At 39.4% G+C, this 20,071-nt stretch overlaps 1 pseudogene; it reads left to right on the plus strand.

The window, feature by feature from the left end:
* The first annotated feature begins 2,248 nt into the window (after positions 1-2,248).
* On the plus strand, positions 2,249-20,071 carry LOC104211513 (organic cation/carnitine transporter 4-like; annotated as a pseudogene).

Consider the following 20,071-nt stretch of genomic DNA (forward strand, 5'->3'; position numbering starts at 1 on the left):
ACACGCATGCTAGGTGACGGGCATATGGGCTGAACGCCATATTTAGGCCTCGTGCCAATGGTGTTTGGACCTTAGAGGTCTTTTCTTATTATCCTCTCATTGTTTTTGTTTTAAGATCTACACTCAATCATGCTATGTTTACTAATTTCATAACTCAGTCTTTATTACTCCATTTTTATGCATAAAATGATATTTTGGGCTAAGCACCCTATTTTAATGATAACCCGAGTGGCTTGAGAGATTTCTGATTGAGTGAGGCCGAGGGCCTGTGTTATGAGGATATTATGGGATCGGGTTGCGCGCCGCAGCATGATGTTACTGATTTATGATTATAAGAGGCCGAGGGCCTGATTGATTTATGCTACGAGGTGGCTTGTTATAGAGCTTGGGATGTAGGACCCCCTCCGGAGTCTGTACACCTAGTGAGCGCAGGTACCCTGAGTGAGTGATATTATGCTTTTGCCCGAGGGACTGTTCTTGATTCATGTTGTGCCGAAGGGTTGTTTACGAGTGACTGTGAGGTTTGCCCGAGGGGCTGATTATGAGTGATGCTATGCCCGAGGGGCGATTTATGATTCGTGTTTACCCGAGGGGCTAGTTTTGACTTTCATCATTTTTACTCTAAATTGCATTAAACCTCTGTTGAAACTATTGAAAAATATCTTTAAATGATTTTTACCAAAATTGGATTTTAAACGAGATGATTTCACTCATTTATTGATTTGAAAGCATGTTGTACTTATTGAGATTTAATGACGTGGATTTTTTGTTTCTTGCTGCTCAGTCTTTATTTACCTTTATTACTTACTGAGTTGGTGTACTTACATTACTCCCTGCACCTTGTGTGCAGATCCAGGGGTTGCTGGACGTGTGATTTTTATCCGTCGCGAATTCGTGGATTTAGCAAGGTATCTACATGGCGATCGCAGCCCTGCACTTCTCCCTCCTATCTTCCTTTAGTTGTTATAAGTAGTTTTTCCCAGACTGTATTAGTCTTAGCATTTTTAGACAGTTTTTAGTAGTTTCTCATGACTAGTGACACTCCAATGTCGGACTTTTTTTCCGCACTTTATTATCTAGACTTATATTATAAAGTTTTATTAATTAATAGCTTAAAGAAATCTTTATTTTGGATTATCAGGTTATTTTGGTAAAAGAGTCGATTTGCCTAGTTCCACGTTAGGCGCCATCACGACATGGTAGATTTGTATGGTGACAGTGACACTGATGCTCTAGCTAATTATGCTAGTATAGATAGTTATAGACAATATTTAATGAGTCTATTTCATTTTAGAATGTTAAAGCCATTTTGTTAAGTGATGAAGACAACTTTCCTAATTTTAGAATTAGGACTTAAAAGAAAGCTTTCTACTTTTGATGATGATTGACCCTTATAATCTTTTATCTTTGGTAATTGTCCTAATAGGACCAACTCACGGGAAACAGGTCCTTGAGGTTCAATCTTCCTACTTATGAGGTGACTTCACATGGTCATTTATTACAAGGATAAACTCTATAAGATCAAGTGCAGACAAAAATAAAGGTCATAGATGAACTACTTAAGCATGAATTTAATTAAAAAAAAGCTAATTGGAATGTGTTGAATTTCAATCATGCTCTCCGACAAATGCTAAACACTATAAGGGCATGATTACATGAATATAAGTTTATCTAATATCATTTTCAATTTACATAAGTCTGCATTGCTTAAGGGAAATTCAACATTCTAACTCTCAAATCAAACAAATGACTTTGTATGGCGAAGCTGGCTCATATAAGTTGTCAATCCTACATAACTGTACTGGTTTAAAAATGACCTTGGTTCTGAATTCTAAAATGTCACATTTATGACATTTGAAGACAATCCCTGCAAAGTGATGTCCCCTTCTTAAACCAAACTTCAAAAAATGGAACTTCCTAAGTCGTGCTTTCACGAGAAAATCAAAATGAGTGAAAAGGGGAGGGCATCGATTATTGGAGTCAAAAACGAGCATGCTTCACGGCACTAAAAGTATCATATAAACCATTATGCATTAAATTACGGATAAAAAACGAATATTTCACCTTGAAGTTAAACAAGTAAAATCACATATGCCTCTAACTCTATACAGGGATTCATCAAATTTCTTTCCTAAAAGTATGCACTCAACCGATGGACAAATTAACACCAAGACATATGTTCTCAAACGCATTAGCAATCAACTATTTAGACCTCTCGCCGCCACTCATCTCTCCTAAGAAGATAACAATGGATGAAATGTTAGAAAAGTACTGCGGGGAGTTTGGGTGGTGGCAGCTGTGATACTTGGTGTATCTGTTTTACATCTTCGCTATGAAAATGTTCTAACCAGCCTGGCTTGGACGCTGGAGAGGATTCACAATATTATCATGATTTACGCGGATCGTGAACCAGTATGGCGGTATTTGACTAGACATCGTTCTTTAGCAATGGAGAGTGTGTGACCTTGAGCCTGGCTCGTGGTAGTGGTTAGGAAGTTCTACAGTGTCAGAGCTCGGATTGATATGTGGACACAAGTTTAAGATTGGGCTTGTCCAATCGATATTTTTTGCTGGCTGCATGATCAGTATGCCTTTGTTTTCATTAAATATGTATGTGATTATAAATTAGTTATGTATACGGTCAAAATCGGACATATCCTAGAACGAGGCAGGTCAAGGTTCGATCCCATGTTATATCGGACCATGGTACAAAGTTAGATTGCCGAGCTCTAGGCCCAGAGACCGATCAAGATAGAGGTCGGCAAAGATTGAAACCACGCAGGATAGAGGTCGAGCAAGATCGAGGGAAGCTTACCGAGCCAAAATATCCGTGATCGGGCGAGGATCACGGCGGAAATCTCTACATGTATCAAGAAGAGGCCGATTAATTAGTTAATCATGGGATTTCTTACTGTATTTAGAATTGTATCAAAGGTAGGACTCCCCTACTATATAAAGGGGGTCTGATCATTTGTAAAGAGCATCATATTCACACTACACAAAGCAATATATTACCTTTCTCTTAAGCTTTCAATACTCTGCTGCTCTGTTCATACTTTCCAGTAGAATATTTGTTTGGTTTGAGGGCGACCTAGCTCGAGGGCCAAAGCTATACGTTTATTTTGGTTTGCTTTTATTTCTATATGCAGTCAATTTCAATAACAATTGACATATTCTCTCAGTTTGTGCCAAGTAAAATCATGTATCATTAAAACCACGTATAAATTCAATTGTTATCCATTTTTAGGGTAAACAGTTTGGCATCCATCATGGGGCTAAGAATAATAGTGATTGTCTGGTACTAACTTTCGTAACACACACTATTTTATACTTGTTCTTGTGAGTATCTTTGATTTCAGGATCAGCATGTCAAACTCTTAAGCACCACACACATACACAGACAGTGGCCTCAGTCTCCATGGTGAGAATGACAACATAGCCTCCCCAGGGAATGAAGTACCACCAGTTGACTTCGATGGAGTCCCCGCCGCAGACCCAATCAACGTTAGTTCCCATATTGCCATTAATTCAAATTTGGCCGTCGATCCTAAAAATAATGTACGCAGAGACGTTCGATCAACCGGTCAGAACGCATAAGGCGATGAGGAAGGCGTGATCAGCCTTCCTCATTTTTTTTTCAAAATGTTGTAGGCTCAACAAGCTGCAATAGCACAACTCCAAAACCAGAACCATGCACCAAGCAAGATCGAGCCCGAGCCATCATAGGAAGTTGTTCGTATGGCTGAATCGGCGTCAAAGATATCAAACAACGGTGAATCAGGGACCGATCCCGCAATCATAAAAATGCTCAAGAAACTAACAAAACGAATTAAATCGGGGGAGAAGAAAATTGAAGCAAATGACAAAAAGGTGGAAACCTATAATTCCAAGGTTGATCAAATTCCTGGGGCACCACCAATTTTGAAGGGTTTGAAATTCAAAGAAGTTCGTGCAAAAACCTTTCCCTCGTGCGCGGCTCCAAAACCGATTCCCAAGAAGTTCCGCATGCCAGAAATTCCCAAGTATAATGGAGCGACCAACCCCACCGAGTATGTCACTTCTTATACATGTGCGATTAAGGGGAATAATCTGGAGGAAAATGAGATCGAGTTCGTATTATTGAAGAAATTCGGGGAGACCTTGTCGAAGGGAGTGATGATATGGTACCATAACATGCCACCTAACTCCATTGATTCTTTTGCTATGCCTGCAGATTCCTTCGTTAAAGCGCATGCCGGAGCTATAAAGGTCGAGACTAGGAAGTCGGACCTGTTCAAGGTGAGGCAGAAAGATAACGAGATGCTCAAGGACTTTGTGTATCGGTTTCAAATGGAGCACATGGATCTACCACCAATCGCCAATGATTGGGCCGTTCAGGCCTTCACTCAAGGATTAAATGTACGAAGCTCTGTGGCTTCACAACAATTAAAACAGAACTTGATTGAATACCGAGTTGTTACCTGGGCCGATGTGTATAATCGGTACCAATAAAAGATTAGGGTCGAATACGATTAGCTAGGGACTCTTTCTGGGTCCGTTTATCCTATCAGGCCCGTTGACAGATTCAAAAGGGACATCGACTAAGAGCCACGCTCGAACAGGGATCGCTACCGGCAATACAATAGAGACCGGAGATATAACGGACCTAGGCGCAACCCTATTTAAGGTGAAAGGATAAATGATCGGGGTTAGAGTTCCGAGGGGCTCATGAGCAAGAATGGTTTCAATATGGATGTCGGGCCCAAAGAAGCACCGCGACTATCAAAGTATAACTTCAACGCTGATGCATTCGCCATCATATCAGCCATCGGACGTATCAAAGATACAAGTGGCCTCGACTTCTGTAGATCGATCAAGCCCAGAGAAATCCCAACCAAATGTGCAAGTATCATGGCACCCATGGCCATAGAACAGAAGATTGCAGGCAGCTAAGGGAGAAAGTAGCTCGTTTGTTCAACGCAGGGCACCTTCGAGAATTTTTAAGCGATCGGGCCAAGAATCACTTAAAAAATAGAGATTCTAACAGAAAAAACAAGAAAGAAGAGCCACTACATATGATTCACATGATCGTTGGAGGGGTAGATATTCCTCAAGGACAAGTATTAAAACGCACTAAGGAGTCGATCACAAGGGAGAAGCGAACTCGGGATTATGTACTAGAAGGGACCTTGCTTTCAATTATGAGGATATAGAAGGGATCGTGAAACCCCATAACAACGCACTGGTAATATCAGTACATATGATTAAGACTCAAGTTAAATGTGTTTTAATTGATCCAGGTAGCTCGGCCAACATTATTTGATCGAGGGTCGTAGAACATCTCGGTCTACAGGATCAGGTTGTGCCCGCAGCCCGAGTGCTAAATGGCTCAACATGGCGTGTGAAACCACAAAAGGCAAAATAACTTTACCAGTGATCGTGGTTGGGACCATTTAAAAGACAAAGTTCCATGTGATCGAGGGCGATATGAGGTACAATGCCCTGTTCGGGAGGCCATGGATCCACAACATGAGAGCGGTATCCTAGACCCTTCACCAGGTTCTAAAGTTCCCAATGGCAGAGGGAGTCAAAATAGTCTACAAAGAGCAACCCACCGTCAAGGAAATGTTTACCGTCAATGAAGTAATAATGATATCGGCACTCTCATCAATGAAGGGGTCAAATTCGAAGGGAAACAGAAAGTCAAATAGCAACAACAGACGCCGTCCTCGAACCTAATCAAAGAAGCAAAGGACTGACGAGGATGATGACTATGGGGTTCCTTGATCTTTCATAGTCCCCGATGATTCTGATGCCACTAAGTCAACGATCGAAGAGTTGGAAAAAATCATACTGGTCGAACACCAGCCCGAACGAAAGGTATACCTGGGCACAGGGCTAGCTCCCGAGCTTAGGGGAAAACTTATTCAATTCCTTAAAACTAAGCCTAGACTCATCTCGATATGACAGGGATCCCATCGGAAATTACCACCCATAAACTAAGCCTAGACCCAAAGTTTCATCAGGTGAAACAAAAAAGAAGACCCCAATCTGAGGTCAAACACGCTTTCATTAAAGATGAGGTAACCAAACTTCTCAAAATAGGGTCCTTCCGTGAAGTAAAATATCCTGAATGGTTAACAAACGTAGTAGTAGTCCCTAAGAAGGGGAACAAACTTAGGATGTGTCTAGGTTACAAAGACCTAAATAAAGCATGCCCCAAGGATTCTTTTCCTTTGCCTAATATTGGTCGCATGATCGATGCCACGAACGGCTACGAGATCCTTAGTTTTCTCGATGCCTATTCCGGGTACAACCAAATACAGATGAACCTGGAAGACCAGGAAAAGACCTCATTCATCACTAAGTATGGGACCTACTATTATAATGTAATGTCGTTCAGATTAAAAATGCTTGTGCAACTTATCATAGCCTAGTAAAAAATGTCCGAAGAACAAATAGGGAAATCTATGGAAGTTTATATTGATGACATGCAAGGTAAGCCCCTGCGAGCAGAGGACCATTTGAAGAATTTGCAAAAACTCTCGGTATACAATACAACATGAAACTCAACCCAGAAAAGTGTACATTTGGGGTCGGCTCTAGAAAATTTTCGGCTTCATAGTATCTAATCGAAGAATCAAAATCAACCCCAACAAAATGAAATCTATTGAAGACATCATGGTAGTAGACAACATAAAGGCCGTAAAGAGGTTAACGGGGCACATAGCCGCTCTGGGGCGATTCATATCGAGGTCTTTCGATAAGAACCATCGATTCTTTTCATTGCTAAAGAAAAATAATAACTTCACATGGACCACGGAATGCCAACATGCCTTGGAGGAGCTTAAACGATACTTATCGAGCATGTTGTTGCTTCACACACCGAGGGCAGATGAATAACTTTACTTGTATTTGGCAATATCGGAGATAGAGATAAGTGGAGTCCTGGTCTGAGAAGAACAAGGTACACAATTCCCTATCTATTATGTTAGTCGGACCTTAGGAGAGGCTGAAACTAGATATCTCCATCTAGAAAGATTAGCGCTTGCTTTGATAAACGCCTCTAGGAAGCTAAAACCATACTTTCAATGTCATCCCATATGTGTTGTAACGACTTATTCTCTTCGAAATATTTTGCATAAGCCCGAACTTTCAGGACGATTGGCCAAATGGGCTGTAGAAATCAGCGGGTATGATATTGAGTATCGACCCCAAACAACCATTAAGTCTTAGATCTTGGCAGAATTTGTGGCTGATTTCACACCTGCCTTAGTACCCGAGGTCGAAAAAGAACTATTGGGTACATCCTCGGAAATCTGAACCCTCTTTATGGATGGTGCTTCGAACGTAAAAGGGTCCGGACTCGGCATCATGTCAAAACAACACACAGGTAACGTGATTAGACAATCTATTAGGACTGCAAAATTAACTAACAACGAGGCCGAATATAAGGCCATGATTGTAGGTCTCGAACTAGCCAAGACTTGGGAGTGGAGGTAATCAAAGACAAATGTGACTTCCTGCTCATTGTAAATCAAGTTAATGGAACCTTTGAAGTCCGAGAAGAATGAATGCAAAGATACCTGGACAAGCTACAAGTAACTCTACACCGATTCAAGGAATGGACTTTGCAACATGTCCCTCGAGATCAGAATATCGAAGCTGATGCCCCAGCAAACCTAGGGCCATCGGTCAAAATCAACGAACTCAATTTGGGGCCTGTCGTGCAACTCATGAGGTCAGTGGTCAAGGAAGGCCACGACGAGGTAAACTCCATAAGTTTGACCTAGGATGGGAGAAACAAATACATAGAATATTTGAAGAACGGAAAGCTTCCCTCGGACTCAAAATAATCGAGGGGCTGCGCACAAAGGCATCATGATTCACCTTGTCCGAAGATGGGACCTTGTTCAGAAGGATGTTTGATGGTCCGTTAGCAATATGTTTGGGACCGGGAGATACCGAATATGTTCTAAGGGAAGTCCACGAGGGCACTTGCGGAAATCATTCTGGTGATGAATCATTGGTCAACAAAGTAATCAGAGTCGAATACTACTGGGTCGACATGGAGAAAGATGCGAAAGAGTTTGTTTGAAAATGTGACAACTGCCAAAGACATGCACCGATGATTGATCAACCTAGGGAGTTACTCTATTCGGTCTTGTCCTCATGGCCGTTCATGAAGTGGGGAATGGACATCGTTGGCCCTCTTTTATGTGCCCCAGGTAAAGCTCAATTTATTTTATTTATGACTGATTATTTCTCTAAGTGGGTTGAAGCACATGTTTTCGATAAAGTCAGGGAGAAGGAAGTCATCGGCTTCATTTGGGATCACATCATATGTCGATTCCGGATGCCTTCCGAAATTGTATGTGTTAATGGAAAGCAGTTCATCGGCAGCAAGGTGACTAAATTTCTCGAGGATCACAAGATAAAAAGAATCCTATCATCACCTTATCATCCCAACAAAAATGGACAGGCCGAATCTCCCAACAAAACCATCATCCAGAACCTTAAGAAGAGGTTAACTGACGCAAAAGGGAAGTGGAAGGAAATTCTACTCTAGGTTCTTTGGGCATACCGTACAATATCGAAGTTTAGTACCAGTGCTACCCCATTTTCATTAGTTTATGGTGTCGAAGCTCTAAAATCGGTCGAGGTCAGAGAACCAAGCATCAGGTTTCGATATGCGACAGAAGAGTCAAATAACAAGACTATGAATACAAGCCTAGAATTATTAGATGAAAGATGTGAATCCCCCATCGTCCGATTGGCCTCCCAAAAACAACGGATCGAGAGATACTACAATCAAAGAACCAATCATTGATATTTCAGCATTCGGGACTTGGTACTAAGGAAAGTCACCCTCAATACTCGAAATCCGAACGAAGGTAAATTGGGCCCAAACTGGGAAGGACCATACCAGATTCTTGAAGTCACCAGAAAGGGATCTTACAAGCGCGGAATGATGAATGGGGAAAAACTACCGAGCAATTGGAATGTATCTCACCTAAGATGATATTACTGCTAAGGTACGACCCTTTTCTATTTTCATTTTTGTTTTAAACTAACACTTGTAGGTGGTCAACAAGAGACATCGGTAGATTTATCATCATGAAGTCTTTAGTTCTGAAAGAACGTGTTGCAATCTTTTTTCCTTAGACTGGTTTTGTCCCAAATGGGTTTTCCGGTAGGGTTTTTAATGAGGCAATAATAGATCGTGCTAACTTAGAATTAGAGGTTGATTACGAATCGGTATCCAAACTGTGTTTACAGTATACCAGATTTCTTTACAATCAACCTCGAATACTAGGGGGATGGGGGTTACCCTCAGATATCAAATTGTTCTAGCAAAGAAATTATTTCGAAATAGAAGGATCTCGATAGGTAGGATTTATTGTAAAGGCCAAATGGTCAAAACAAACCGTGCCTATTTAGACTGCTCGTGCTCTGACATAAAACATGTACGCATGTATGACTACTTTTGACAAGAATAAATAGAAGTACTTTCATTGTAATTATCTTATGTCTTGGAAAAATTTCCACTTTACAATCCGGTACTTTCAATCTTTTAAGAAAATAGGCTCAGGTGCTGATTATAATCAAAATTCGGACGGTCACTCTCTTACTCGGGGACTGTCGTTCGAAAATCAACTTCGAAATAGATCGAGCTATCAAAATATCGTCGATATAAGACCTATCAGGCAACCCCCGAATTTTAAAGGCCACGACCATACCCACTTGGGGACTATTAAATTAAGCAAGCTCACTGGGCTACACCCGAGCTAAAAGGCTATGGCCAGTTTAACACGGTTTGGCAATGTCTAAAATCCGTAACAAAAATAGGCCTTTGAAAAAGAAAAAATTCTTTCACAACCGGTTCTAAAGGCTACCTTCGGCAAAATCGCAAACTTAAGATATTTTCGGGAGAAAATTTTGGTAAATTCAAACCCGGATAACGCCTTAACCCAGAAAGGCAATAAAGGTAGGGGTTTGTTCGAACCCTCAAACACAACCTTATTATTTCATGCTCAGGCATTCCAACCTTTGCAAATATGAATGATAAAGCAAAGGAAAAAATTTTAAGACCTGAAAAGGACAGAAAGCCTTATATATATACATAAAAGATCTTTTTACAAAGGCCAAATCGGCCAAACACAAAAGTTACAACAACTAAAATGTCCTCGAAAAAGATACAAAAGAAAGCAAAAATACAAAGGCCTAATGGCTACTTTAAATCGAGTTCGAGAAAATCCTTACTCAGGGACTATCTATGAAGCCCGATCAAATTGATTCAAAATCGAATTATTACCCCAAATCTGAGATACGTGTTAAGCCTAAGGGCTACCTTAATTCAAGTTTGAACATTCACTCAGGGATTGTCGCGCCACTTTTTCTCGCGAAATTGGGTTTTCAACACTTGAAAACTCTTTTAATCACTGTGCAAAAAGACAGAGTGGCCACCTAACGAGTTTGAGGTGCGTTATGGCACCTATTTTGCAGATAACTCTATTTGACTAGTTTGTGTCACCAAAGATTGGGTAAGGGCTCAAAATTACCTTGAAGAGAAGGTATTAGGCACTCTTTGAGGTCCACAACTGTGGGTCCTGACCGGACTCAATTATATGAATTACTCTATGTAATCAAAGCTAAGAAAACAAGGTATTTGGGAAGTTTATTATTAAATACAAGTAATTGATTTAAACACAAGATGGGGGGTCGAAGTTTATTATTAAATACAAGTAATTGATTTAAACACAAGATGGGGGGTCCTAAAAATTTTAGCCTAAATGATCACCCCGTGCAATATAAATAATACTTTGTAACTCCCTCAAAATAGGGTTTTACTCATATTATTCAGCGGGAAAAGACTACCATCTCCTGCTACCCGATTATTATCTTTAAGTTGTTAACTAAAGCGCACTAGTTGGTTCTAAACTGCACCCTATGTGTGTGCTACCTGTCTCATGCCTATGGTCCAGGAGGCTTTGGACCTCTATTTAGGTAGTTCTAGACTTCAACTTAGGCTGCTCAAATGATAAAACTAATCGACAGGCAAAACAAGTTGGACTTCATATAAAAGCAATTAAGGGCTCAAGTTAACCTCCACACTTTGACAACGAATGCACGCAAACACATTGAGCATTTGACAGTTGCAGATTTTAACAAGTTAAGGTTGCAGAACCCTATAGGCAGGATCTCTATGTGATTTTGGATTTTTAATAAGTAGGCAGTTTCGTGTGCAAAGTCCTTACCTTTAACACGATTTCCAAAAACGCCTATATAGTTGCCTATTAATTACAAGCATAAGAGATTAAAACCTATAGGCATGATGTCTAGGTGATTCATGTAGTAACTAATAATGGTGATCACAGAAGTATGTTTAGAATTACATAGTCGAGTCCTATAGATATGGTTCCTAATAGTGATAATTAGCAAAGTGTTGAAAACTCTTTAAAGAAACGAGCATGGCAATAATTAAGACTAATTTTAGACCCTATAAATAGGATTTCTATTATCATAGTTAAAATTGATTTCAAATCCTATAGGCATGATTTCTATTCAGATCCTATAGGCATGATATCTAAATCATAAAGTAGGTAGTGTGCATGTTAACATAATCCTATACGCACATTGAGGTATTAACCATTCAATATCCTATAGGCATGATTTCTAACAGGTGAAAGCAGAAGACATTTGAACCAAATTAAGAACCTATAAGCAAGAACCTATAAGCAGAATTTCTAACACATAATAACTAAACATGTTTGAGCATAATGACACATTTTTTAGCAAAATAGAATACCTATAGGCGGGATTTCTACCCATTTCAATGCAAATGTAAGATAAAATCCCTTCCCCAATTTTACTAATACCCCAGAATGTTATTACAAGAATTATTATAGACCCAGAATGAATAAAGTAAATTACAGAAAAAATAACTATAGGGAGCCTATAGCAGGCCCAAAGATACACCTTGGCCAAGCCAGGCCTTCATTCCCATATTTCACAATAGCCCAGAAATTACATCTTCATGGACATAAGGCATCTAGGAATTAAGTGATTCACCCAGTAGGTATAAAACAGAGCTGAGCATGGAGAACCAAGGCCCTAGTATGTCAGAGTTCCCAAAGGCTTCAAGAACCTAGGGCAGTGCTCACACTAGGGAGATTAACAGGAGAGATTCCGAGAATAACTAGGGACCAAGTCCTAGTGTTTCAGAGTTCACAAGGGTCTCAAATGAACCCTGAGAAGTGCTCACACTAGGGAGGTCAAAGGACAGAATCTAAGTAGCCTTCGCTTCCAGCTGGCTAAGAAGGAGAACTCAAAGGGACCAGACAGTAAAAGAATAGAATGAGGTTAAGGAACACCACTGAAGGACAAAACCAAATTGATCACACAAAAGTAGATAATAGACATGCTTGGATTTAACACAAATTTAACCAAGTTTCAGAAAATGAGTTCAATTACAAGCTCATAGTAGGAAGAAAAAGAAAGTTCAAATTATGTTAACTGCAGAAGGCTAGAGTCACAAGAAAGGATCATATCAATTAGTAACAGGACCTAACATGTTGAGAACTACTTAGGGCAATTACTGGGAAGTCAAAACAGGAACAAAACAGGTTACATCACAGCAAATTCAGAAACAGACTTGTTACATACTTAAAGAATACATTCATACTTAGTCAACTAATCTAAAAAGGGGATAGGAGCGCATGTTCAAATAAAATGGCTAACAGCAAACTTAAACTTTCAAAAGATGGCTATCAGTAACACATTTGCTTGGCAGGATCCAAGGGAATTAGCCAACTCCAAGCAGGTCTAAACATGTCTTAAATTATAAATGTAATGACATTTAGATTAGCAAAGTCAGGAATTGAAGTAAGACAGTTAGAACAACCCATAAACATATCGAGCAACAATCTTCAAAAGTGAAAACATATGCTATTGTTAGGCAAGTGTAAATGAAATGTCGAAGGTTTTGTAACTCACCAGTTAAATGAAACAAGAAAGAAAGGAAGCCCATAGTGTTATGAATATCACCAAAGGAACAAGAACTCAAAATTTCTAGCCTTGGCTTTCAGTCGGCCAGGAACTAAAGTGCAGAACAAGATTATTAAAGAGCAAAGAGCACACAACTTTTGTTTTTGTAGTTCTTAATGATTCCGAAGCTATTTCAAAGGGGAATAGGGAGTGGTTTATACAGTGCAGTCGAACACAAAAACATGAAAAATCATCAGTCAAGTACTAGGAAGGAAAGCACTCAAAATCAATAAAGAAACGGAGAAAATTTCAAAACCCTAATTTTAGGTAAAGTACACAAATCGACAGGCAATAAGGTAAAAGATCACATGCTGCATAGAATAAAATGAACATAGACAGGAATATTATTTACAATCAAAGAATCGAACCAGATTTGGTTTGATTTAAAGGAATCTGAAACCCTAATTTTAAGGTAAGTAAAAAATCAGCAGAGGAGAACGAGTTTACACATAATAGGATGCATATAGATGAGATAACATTTAAAATCACATAATCGAACCATATTTAGTTATATATAAAAGATATCTAAAACCCTAATCTTTAGGGTAAGTAAGAATCACAAAGATATACAGAGATTCATACCATAAAAGAACAAGAACGAACATAGATGGAAAAGGAACTGAACTAGTTTTTGGTTCGAAGTTGAAGAGATCCATTTTCCATATTTAGGCAAGCAACTAGGTAACATCAAAAACGAGTAACCATTAGTGAGAGGAGATTAATAAGGTAAGTGAATCAATGATTGATTCCATTTTTGAGTCAGAATCGGAGAGGATTAGAGGTTACGACGCTAGGGTTTGCAGAGACGAAGAGAGCGCTTGAGAGAGTTTAAGAGCGGCGGATCGTAGAGAATGGTTTAGGGTTAAGGGGGGTTTGGGTATAATTAAAAGAGTTAGGTTGATTGTGGGTCGTTGATCTCCGAGATCAACGGCTATGATTTTAAAGAGGGGCTGGGGCGGGTTAACTAAATGGGTTACCGGTTAGGTTATTGGGTTAGAGGTCATTTGGTTTAGGCTGGAGTATTGAGCTTGTGTATTGGGTAGTTTAGGTCCAAGAATAGGTTTAGAATTAGGCTAGTTTTTAAATACTCAATATTTAGCAAGAAATAATTTATAAAATAATTAATAAATAGAAAAAATAGTTGTTATGCACTAAAATGAGTAAAAATAATAACTTAACATTATAAAACTATAAAAAGATATTTTTTGCATAAATATCGTAATTTTACATGAATATGGGCTATTATTGCAAAAGTGTGCAATTAGCCTAAAAATGCAAATGTAATTGTAAAAAATGCAGTAAATTATTTTAAGACATACATATTAGTATAAAATGATGAGTTTGGATGATTAAATCACCCTAAAATAATTTGAAGGATAATTATTGGATATTTATATATAATAAAAATGCAGGAATAAATTGGTTTAAAGCCTTTAAAAATTATGAAAAATATTTGTATGCTTATAAATCAAATGATGATGCATATGCACTATTTTGAAGTATATGTATATATGTTTAATATATGAGGGAAAAATTAGGTATCAACAGGGATTACCGATCAGAAACGGTCGAGGGCAGTACTCACTATCGCTCTTTACCATCTAAACCTTAGACTTTTGAATATAACATCATAATTTTATGACAATATCAAAATTTTATGCTAAGGCGTTTTGACCTTTGTATAAATCAAAAAAAGGACAACAGACTCAGAAGAAATGGAAGCGAAAAAGTTTTATATATTCATCAAAAATATTTTACAAGGGCAACATGACTCGATGGAAATTCGTTACAAAGGCCGAAGCGGTCTCAACAGAAATTCAAAAATTATTTAAAAGCCTAAGTGTCCTGGTCGCCTCCAGGAGAGACATCTCTGCCCTCGGGGTCTTCTCCGCTTTCGGATTCACTCAAGCTTTCAGAGTCATCATTATCATCGGGGTAAGCTAATTCCCTAGCTTCAACTTTGATCTCCTTAGAGTTCTCGATCTTGGTTGTGAGGTTAAATCCCCAAACATGAATTTTCTCAAGGGTCTCCCTTTGAGATTGTGACGACAGAATTTACGCTCCAATCCCCTATTAATTGCTTTCCCCATATTTGTTTTCACTATTGTGAGTTGTCGGGAGGAATTATTTGGAGTTTTGGGACACTTAGTACCTGAATGAGAGCTTAAGTTTTGAAAATTTGATCATAGTCGGAATAGTATGAAGACGACCTCGGAATGGAATTCTGATGGTTCTGTTAGCTCCGTTGGGTGATTTCGGGTTTAGGAACGTGTTCGGATTTTGTTTTAGAGGTTCGTAGCTAATTTAGGCTTGAAATGCCGAAAGTTGAATTTTTGAAGTTTCCGGTTCAATAGTGAGATTTTGATCTGAGGGTCGGAATGGAATTCCGAAAGTCGGAGTAGCTCCATAGTCTTGAATATGACGTGTGTGCAAAATTTCAGGTCATTTGGACGAGGTTTGATAGACTTTTTGATCAAAAGCGTATTTTGAGAGTTTTTGAAGTTCTTATGCTTGAATCCGATGCTAAATTGGTATTTTGATGTTGTTTTTAGCGTTACAAAGGTTGGAACAAGTTTGAATAATGTTATGGGAGACGTTGGTAGATTTGGTTGAGGTCCCGGGGGCCTCGGGTGTATTTCAGATGCTCAAACGGGCACTTTTGGTCTTTGGGAGATTGCTGGTTTTCTGGTATTTTAGCAGCAGTGATTTGTTCATTGCGATCGCGTGAGTCCATCCTCGATCGCGTAGAGTAACTCGAGGGGTAGGCGATTTTTGTGAATCGTGATCACGAAGGAAGGATTGTGATCGCATAGGGTGAGCAGTATTGGTCATTACGTTCGCATAGAGACCATTGTGTTCGCATAGAAGGACTTGAAGTGGCGGTGGGGTGATGGAATTGCTCTATGCGATCACATAGAGCTGGTCGCAATCGCATTGTTTTGAAGAAGTTGTCTTATACGATCGCATAGGTATTTCTGCGATCGCATAGGGTTAAATCAGGGCAGTTAAATAGCCTATCCGCGACCCTTCTTCATTTTTCCACCATTTTTGAACGGGATTGAAGCTTTTGAGGGAGATTTTTGAGGAAACTAAAGGGGAATCACTTGAAGGTAACATTTTTGACTTCATAACTCATTTATATGTGATTAAAGGTCTAATTAGTGGTGAAAATTAGGAAAAATCAGTGCAAAATGGGTAAATAGGGCTTGAGATTTAGAGACTTTAAAATGGATAGTTGACGGTCAATTGAACTCCGATTTTAGTGTTCTTGATATATATAGACTCGCGAGAGTATGAGGATTCTGAAAATGTAAATTTTACCCGATTTCGAGGCGTGGGCCCAAGGAGCATTTTGGTCATTTTACCTAATTTCGTGTTTAACTTAGAACTTAATTGTAGAATCAGTTACTTGAAGTGTTATTTACATTATGCATTGAATATATTTGGACCATTTGGAGTCGAGTACTCGTGGCAAAAGTGTGGTTTCGGGTTAATTTTGAGCTGGTTCGAGGTAAGTGGCTTGCCTAACCTTGTGTGAGGGACATCCTCCTTAGGATTGGTATTGTGATAGTTGAAATGCCTTGTACATGAAGTGACGAGTGTGTACTTGTGCTAATTGTTGCAAATCATGTTTTACTAAAGTAGCTTTAATTGTGTTTTTCCTTTCCTGCCTACATTACTTGAAATTTAAGCCTGTTGTTACCTTAGAGAAGCATATTTAATTAACTTAACTGCTTTATTTTCTTAAACTTCCTTAATTGTATTATGTGAAGCATGCTAGGTTAGAATTACCTATTTTACCTTGGTATGAATTTGAGTTTAATTGAGTATTCTTTGTGTTATTGCTGTGTACTCTACTTTGGGACTACGAGACGGCATCCTGAGAGATCCCCTGTACGTATTTGATTTGAACTAAAGTGCGGGATACCGAGAGATCCCCAGCATTCATATTGAGGATACCAAGATATCCTCGAGATACCAAGAGATCCTTAGCATATATTGAGGATACCAAAAGATACTCCGGATGCCAAGAGATCCCTAGCATACATTGAGGATACCGAGAGATCCTCGGGATACCAAGAAATCCCTGACATATATTGAGGGTACTAAGAGATCCTCGGGATACTGAGAGATCCCCGGTTATTATCTTGTGAAGAGTGGTATTCCTTGTGATTGTTTTGCCTCTATTTCAGTTGTTGTTATCCTTCTTATCTTGTATTTAATTCTTATTATTATCTTTCAATTGTACCGCTTTATCATATGTTTTCATACCTTATATTTTATTTAATTTCAGTAGGGCCCTGACCTTCCTCGTCACTACCCGACCGAGGTTAGGCTTGGAACTTACTGAGTACCGTTGTGGTGTAATCATGCCCTTTCTGTACATGTTTTTCATGTCTAGATCCAGGTACCTCCACTCAGACTTATTACGCTTGAGATGAGGCGCTTGTAGAGACTCCGAGGTATATCTACCGCTTCCATAGATCGAAGAGTCCCTTTCTACTCTCCCTTTTAAGTATTAGCCCTTCTGTATTTTCTTTCCTTTGTTAGATATTCTGGAGTTAGATACTTGTAGACATTCATAGGCTTGTGATCATGAGATTCCGAGTTTTGGGAAATGTATTTAGTTTTCGAGAGTTGATATTCTATATACCAAGCGGCATTTTTAAACACTCTTTTATTTCACTATTTCGGTTTTTATTATTTCTTCCGCAAATTGGTTTATTTTTTGCATTGTTAGGCTTAGCTAGTCGTAGCTAGGTGCCGTCACGATGGTTCACGGAGGGCGAACCAGGGTTGTGTCAGAGATTGACATTTGGCATGTTCGGTGACCCTCTCTGCTCGAACCTGAGAGGCCTTGGCAACCTCCTTTACTCGAATCTGAGTGGCTTCGGCATCGTCTTGGTAAATAGCCACCATTGCATCAGTATCAGCCTTGGCTGCCTTAATTTCTGATTTGGCCGTTTCAAGCTCTCCAACCAGGTTCTCCCGAGCAGAAATTGTTGAACCCAATTGGGACTGAAGCTCATCGATTTTCTTGGTCCGCACCGAGATTTCCTCTTTCATACCTTGGAGCTGGTTTTCAGCCGAGGCCAGTTGGGCTGGAGCAGTCTCCTTTTCTAAGGCCAGGCAATCCATTTTCTTCTTCCATCCTTCAGCGTCAATTTTTAAATAACGGGCCAAATAACGGAAAGCCAAAATATCCGTGATCGGGAGAGGATCACGGCGGAAATCTCTACATGTATCAAGAAGAGGCCGATTAATTAGCTAATCATGGGATTTCTTACTGTATTTAGAATTGTATCAAAGGTAGGACTCCACTACTATGTAAAGGGGGTTTGATCATTTGTAAAAGACATCATATTCACGCTACACAAAGCAATATACTACCTTTCTCTTAAGCTTTCAATACTCTGCTGCTCTATTCATACTTTCCAGTAGAATATTTGTTTGGTTCGAGGGCGACCTAGCTCGAGGGCCAAAGCTATACATTTATTTTTGGTTTACTTTTATTTCTATTTACATTCAATTTCAATATCAATTTACATATTTTTTTAGTTTGTGCCAAGTAAAATCACGTGTCCTTAAAACCACGTATAAATTCAATTGTTATCAGTTTCTAGGGTTAACAATTTCATTAAGCTTAAAACAAGAATCTTAAAGTTTATTGTTGCTTCTAAATACATAAATGTGATATTTCTTTTGGGACATGCTAAAAAAGCAAAAGAATTTTAATTATCTAGTTGAGTAAATTAAATTCGGCGTTTATACCTTTCCAAGTTGAAACTATACGGGAAAAACAAGTACACTATAGTAGCATCCATGTAAGGTACAGTAGATATCCCTAATTTTGATACAATCCCAACTTTGAGGTGTTGAGAAAATATGGAACGCTTTTAAATATGGTTAGTATTTGGACATCTTTCAGACTCCAAATTAGGAAGGAAAGGCTCCCTCGCGAGCGTTTGCATTTTGAACGCTATCTTTGGTTGTTTAACAGCTTTTTCTTCGGACTATTGGACCTATGCCTTATTCCGCCTTCTCTCCGGTTTCAGCACAGGTGGCACTGGCCTTTGTGCTTTCGTTCTTGCTACTGAACCCGTTGTCCTGGCCAGTCCTGGCGTGGCGTAGCAGCAATGCCCACATTCTATTTTTTCTCTAGTGGATCTGATATTGCTTATTTCTTCCAACTGTGGTGCTCTCTTTACATTGCTTCTTCAGTATCATCTGTTCTGCTCGTTGTTCTCGTACTTCCTTTCCTCCGCGAGGCACCTTGTTGGTGCCTTGTTAGAGGACAAGTAGATGAAGCCATGAAGTTCATGCACGAAATCGCCATATCAAATGGTAAACACCTTCCTGATGGCATTCTTCTTGCACTCGACAGTGAAGTGAATGACGACAAAGCTCCTACTTCTCAATCCGAATGACTATTGCTAGAACCCGATACCAAATAAGCGTTAAACGGATCCCTATTAGATGTACTAAGGTTTCCTGTCACGCAGATTGGGTTCATCTTAGTTGTGGCTATTAACTTCTTTTGTTCCGTTGTCTATTATGTGATAAGTTTGAATGCTGTCAATCTCGGAACCAATCTTTACGCTAACGTTGCACTAAACGCCACGGGTGAAATTCCTGCCTATTTATTAACCGCAATAATATTGGACAGGCAGCTTGGTCGAAAGCCGTTAGCCGTAGGGACAATGTGGCTCAGTGGAATTTTCTGTCTTGCTGGAAGCTTGATGAAAGGTTACGGAGCGTGAAAAACTGTTCGCATAGTGTGTGGAATTCTTGGGATATTTGCAATGGCTGGGACTTTCAATTTGCTGTTTGTGTATTCCGTGCAACTCAAGCGGCTCATATGGATGCAATTTTAGCACCAATTATGGTGGATTTAGGGGGAGGCATACCATTTGCTGTGTTTGGGACATGTGGAATTGCTGGAGGGTTGCGGGTAATATACCTGCCAGAGACATTAAACAGGCCACTTTATGACACAATGGATGGACTGCAAGAAACCGAAGCAAACTACTGTATAGTTGCTTGA

The sequence above is a fragment of the Nicotiana sylvestris genome, chromosome 7 (genome assembly GCF_000393655.2).
Source record: "Nicotiana sylvestris chromosome 7, ASM39365v2, whole genome shotgun sequence".
In the NCBI taxonomy this organism is placed as follows: domain Eukaryota; kingdom Viridiplantae; phylum Streptophyta; class Magnoliopsida; order Solanales; family Solanaceae; genus Nicotiana; species Nicotiana sylvestris.